The following is a 6,218-nucleotide window of genomic DNA, read 5'->3' as shown; positions in this document are numbered from 1 at the left end:
TTCTCCCATATAAGTCATTACTTGGGGCTGGCCAAACTGAAGAAGGTCGCTGATTGACGTGTAAAAGAAGATCCAAAGCTGCGTCCATCGACTGCGGTGCTCCATTTTCACATGCACAAAGAATGAAAGAACGCAAGATGCGCAGATGCTCAGAAAAGTGGGGTTTACTTCTGCCAAGTGTTTTAGTCTGCAGAGAATAGAGCTAGCATGATGGTAAACAGCAAGGTGTAAGAATGTTGCCATGCAGTTTATTGGTAGATCAGTGAAGAGGTTTCACCATCTGGAAGACAAGATGAACTAGACGATAAGTTTGGTCATCGTTCAATAATACAGTTTCTTTTCTCTTTGAAAGTTTTTGATTTTGTTTTGATTTGGAGCTGATTGTTTCATGATGAATTTTGGAACAAATTTGTCAGAAATACAATTACTGAATATATATAGATTGATTTAAAAAAACACATTTAAGGCAAGAACAGATACAATAATGAGCTAAACAGTTTCAAAGGGGACCATCAAAAAGAGAAGAAAAACACCAGTGTTTCAAGGAGCACCCCAGAGAGCTACCCCAATTCAAAACACACCTCACACTGTTATCCCAAATCAACATTCAGCAACCCCAGTTGCCCGAAAAGCTTCTTCACCAATAACACCAACTCCTAAAAACACACAACATAGCGCGACATCTCGAGCCCTACATCGAACCCTCCCCGCAGTGGGTACCATTCCAGCTCTTATAAATGCACAGCTGGAAACACCATTGCCAGGAGAGGTAATCCTAGGTAGAGGAGCTTACGGAGAAGTAAAGCTAAAGTATATTAACCAGACACCAGCTGCTGTAAAGTACGTTGGGTTTGAGGATAGAGGGGCAGTCTTGCTAGAGGCAAGGGCAATGTACTCAAGATACACAGATGAAACACCATCGTGAAGAGAGGTGATCCTTGGTAGAAGAACTTACGGAGAAGTCAAGCTGAAATATATCAACCAAACACCAGCTGCTGTAAAGTACGTTGGGTTTGAGGATAGAGAGGCAGTCATATTAGAGGCAAGAGCAATGTACTCAAGATACACAGATGAAACACCACCGTGAGGAGAGGTGATCCTTGGTAGAGGAGCTTACGGAGAAGTCAAGCTCAATTACATACACCAGACACCAGCTGCTGTAAAGTACGTTGGGTTTGAGGATAGAGAGGCAGTCATACTAGAGGCAAGAGCAATGTACTCAAGATACACAGATGAAACACCACCGTGAGGAGAGGTAATCCTTGGTTGAGGAGCTTACGGAGAAGTAAAGCTAAAGTATATTAACCAGACACCAGCTGCTGTAAAGTACGTTGGGTTTGAGGATAGAGAGGCAGTCATACTAGAGGCAAGAGCAATGTACTCAAGATACACAGATGAACCACCACCGTGAGGAGAGGTAATCCTTGGTAGAGGAGCTTACGGAGAAGTCAAGCTCAAATAGATACACCAGACACCAGCTGCTGTAAAGTACGTTGGGTTTGAGGATAGAGAACTTCAGGGAGAAAACTTGTGATACATGAAGCGGCAGAATTGTCCCCGTCACCGGCCTCAGTTTCCCTACTGGAAGATGCGAGTCCAAGAGGCAGTCATACCATACTAGAGGCAAGGGCAATGTACTCAAGATACACAGATGAAACACAACTGCAAGGAGAGATGATCCTTGGTAGAGGAGCATATGAAGAAGCCAAGCTGAAATACATCAACCAGACACCAGCTGCTGAAAAGTCTGTGGGTTTGAAGATAGAGAGGCAGTCATACTAGAGGCAAGGGCAATGTACTCAAGATACACAGATGAAACACAACTGCAAGGAGAGGTGATCCTTGGTAGAGGAGCATATGAAGAAGCCAAGCTCAAATACATAAACCAAACACCAGCTGCTGTACAGTACGTTGGGTTTGAGGATAGAGAGGCAGTCATATTAGAGGCAAAGGGCAATGTACTCAAGATACACAGATGAAACACAACTGCAAGGAGAGGTGATCCTTGGTAGAGGAGCATATGAAGAAGCCAAGCTCAAATACATAAACCAAACACCAGCTGCTGTAAAGTACGTTGGGTTTGAGGATAGAGAGGCAGTCATATTAGAGGCAAAGGGCAATGTACTCAAGATACACAGATGAAACACCTTTGCGAGGAGAGGGGATCCTTGGTAGAGGAGCATATGAAGAAGCCAAGCTCAAATACATAAACCAAACACCAGCTGCTGTAAAGTACGTTGGGTTTGAGGATAGAGAGGCAGTCATATTAGAGGCAAAGGGCAATGTACTCAAGATACACAGATGAAACACCTTTGCGAGGAGAGGGGATCCTTGGTAGAGGAGCATACGGAGAAGTCAAGCTGAAATAGGTTGGCAATGAAACAAAGGAAGTGCTGCTATCAATGGACAGCGAGAGCCAAGAAAAACGTCTGGCAAGCCGTAAGATTGCTACGCATTTGAAGGATACCGTCACCACGGCTTTGAAAAGGGCGTCGGCCTTAATAAGACGGTATTCGACATGGTACAAGTTCTACTTCTCTTCATCCGAGCATTCAGAGAAGGTAAACTTGGATTAACATCTGTCATCTATCAGATTGATTGGAACACACTCCCAGGTAACATCATTGCCTCACCTTCAGTCATGTCAGTTGACGCATTTAGGGGAGTGGTGGCTGCTCACATACAAGCAGCGATGAGGTTTTACTTGCACTTTGTACAAACAGACCCTGGCACGGCTCATGGACAAGAAGTCCTCCCGACATTACATCCAGACTTATGGATCAAGTACCTAATTAGAAGTGATGATGCCATGGTTTATGGCTTACGACAGAGTTACATGTAACTATGCATTGCATGCACCGGTATTGGCTAGAGATGAAGAAGCTTAGGTCGTGTCCGACGGCGACTTTGGCTACTGCTACGGCTCGATCAACCTGCTTCCACATGTGGATTGCTATATGGTTGATATATTTTAGCTTGACTTCTCCGTATACTCCTCTACGATCTAAATCAACCTGCTTCCAGTGATGAAGAATAGGGAGACAGGCAAGATCTAACCGTAGCTGTAGCCTAAGTCGCCGTTTCGGACACAGCCAAATCCAAAACACCCATCCGTAGAGTAGGCATTTCAAAGGGGGCACTTCAGACAAACAAGCCATAAATTTGCAGGCACACCATGTGATCAGACCATTGAACAAACTGCAAACAGGGATTCAAAAACCAAAGACGGACTCACAGGCATCACAATCAAGGAAGGTGCTGTATATCGCTGGATTTCATCTCATCACAAGATAACAACTCAACACTTTATGTTTATTTCAACCTTTTAATATTAAGACTTTTTCTATCAGAAAGTGCATCCAAAAACTGCATTTAACCCTTCAAGAGTCCCTCTCTAAACAATGACACGAATCATAAAATCAATTTGTAGTATCTTTACATTATTTGTGTACCAGATACGACAATGCCAAAGATCGGGGGGAAAGGCGTTTCCTTACGGGAAAGAGTTTGAAATATCAGAGGTCTTGCGATCGAAAAATGGAACTGACAGCAGGAAGACAACGGCGTGTTCTAAACTTGAGAGTTCACGCTTCATACACAAGGAATCGTGAAACTGCAGAAGACACTCGGCACCGACTAAATGATAACAGAGTGCAAACATCAAATGTCAGGGCCCGGGAAAACCAAAATGAACACAAAGACGACTCAATAACTTAGAAGAAACTTAAATTGCCAGGGCCGGGGAAAACCAAGATGAAACCCAAAGACGACTCAATACTGACAAAGAATATACAAGAAACATTTCGGACGCGTCAGTCAGATGAAGATAGACATCGTCTTCGACAGCAACGGAAAGATGAGTATTCCCGGCACACACAAAAAGCACTTGCTGAAAATAGACAACTTGGAGCAATGAAGGACACAGAAGATTTTCTTGAAAGTGACTTTCCACTGAAATACAAGCACCATGAGCTGCCAGGACTTTGCGATGCTCAAAATTTTTGTCAGCATTGTGTGAGTTTCAGATGGAAAGAGGAAAGACCTAGTTTCTGCAAGGGAAGGTTAGCCCTTTACGAGGTTGTATTACCTTAATACTATAGCGATTGCACATATAACAAATAATTTTTAAGCTTTGGTTACCATTACTTTAACAACCAGCCAAAGTTTATACACTTAATTATCAGTTATTCTTTAATTATGAAGTTATTGTATTGGATTGGTGTAATAAATGGCAGCTTGCATGTGTCACACATGTGCTTCACGATATCTTTAAAATGCAATTTGATAGGTGTTTCCTGAATATTGTAATTGTTTTTTTTAAGTGATGGTTGACAGTAAAACTAACATTAACACTGATTTCTTGAAGGCTGAGGGCGATCAGAACGAGATCCACCTCTAATAATGGGGCAAGGTCAGGAAGTTATTGTGGTAACACAGTTAGTTGAGGGGTTGGTGAAGACATTGGATGGCTGTCGAGTAGTGCCCCAAACTGGGAATAGGCCAGGGAAATTTCATGCTCGACCGGAGAAGATGTTAAGGAATGGTTGAGGGAATTCAAAACATACTGTGACCAAAATCACATTCCTGAGGAAAGCAAATCAGGATTGTTATGTTCCTTGTTATCTGGGTCAGCATTAGAGCAGATGCTCTGCCATTCTGTAGAGGTGCGTGGCAATTCGGAAGCCATTATAGATATCTTAGTGTGCCAATTTGGGGCTCGAGAAACGGTCCAAGATTTACAGCGCTTGTTCTTTGAGTGAGTGCAAACAGAATATGAATCCTTGATGGATTTCTCAAGATCACTAATCCGAGGCTATGATTAAATTATCAAAGCAGCAGGGGATCAGGAGAAGAATGCTTTAAAGGCACTTAAAGATAAATCACTGATACGACAATTTGTGTCAGGGGCCCGTAAATCCACAATCAGACTTGAATTGAGAAGACAGGAATTGTCAAACCCTGAGCAAACGTTTGTGCAAATGCGTGCAGCAATGTTTGATCTGTTTGAGGAGCCAGAGAACTTGCAACCAAAATTTCAGGTCAGATCAACAGATGTTGTCTCTGCAGGGAAGACAAATCATTCTTTGCATCACCTAATAGAATAACAGCAAGTTGTGCTGTCGAAAATGGTACACCAGCAACATCACCAATCAGTTTTGCTACAGCAGCTTATGCAGGCAGTGCAAAACCTAGCAGCTGTTAACCTTCCATAAAAAGTGTAATATATTAACAGGACGGCAATGTACAGTTGTTTTATCTGCAGGGGTTGTAGGGGGGTTAGGAATTTGATTATTAGTGGTTTATGACTGGTTTGTACATTGTATTAATGCCGCAGTTGTTAAATTTATTGTTATGAGTTGATGCGGTAGCCATAGCGATCGCAAGTTCCACGAGGCTATGATTCTGACTGAACGTTCCATCAGTGGAAGTGCTGCCGTATCCTTTAATTTTATTACTAAACAGGCTCTACAAAACACAAACCTTGGTGGTGATAAGTTGGTTTAATTAAGCCGTCATACAAATCTAGGTTTATATTGATTGTATTTAATTATCTTCCATTTTATCTGCAGGGGCAGACAAGATTCAAAATGTGGGAGAGTTGTAGTGATCTATCCTGAACCAACAGCAAAGCGCAAGCTAATTACAAAGCGTGAGCAAATTGCTAAGCGCGAGCATGTGTGCATCTGGTTTCTAATTAATAGTATTGTGATTTAGAAGATGATTAATAACAATGATGGAAATAAAGTAAAGCAATGCAAGAATGAGGGGAGTTTGGGTTAGACTTTAGAACAGAGCAGAGCTCGAGCAGAGTTACGTTAAGAGATATCAATTTACTCGAGTTCAACTTGTCATTTGTCTGTTGTGAACTTCAACTTCAACTTCAAGCCCTCGTGATTAAGAGGACTAGGCCTACTTACTATACTACTCCGCCTGTACATGTACGTGAGGAACCAAAGGACCCAAACACAGCCAAGACGTTACACAATCAAGGAAGGTGCTGTACTCGCTGGATTTCATCTCATCACAAGATAACAACTCAACACTTATTTTTGTTTCAACTTTTAAAATAAAGACTTTTTCTAACCAAGATGAAACACAAAGCAGACTCAATACCGACAAAGTACATACAAGAAACCTTCTCAGATTGAAGTAACAGCAGCACAGGTTGGAAATGAAACAAAGGAAGTGCTGCTGTCAAGGGACAGCAAGAATCAAGA

This window comes from Asterias rubens, chromosome 12 (genome assembly GCF_902459465.1).
Source record: "Asterias rubens chromosome 12, eAstRub1.3, whole genome shotgun sequence".
Taxonomy (NCBI): Eukaryota; Metazoa; Echinodermata; class Asteroidea; order Forcipulatida; family Asteriidae; genus Asterias; species Asterias rubens.
Note: the sequence above shows the minus strand (reverse complement) of the source record.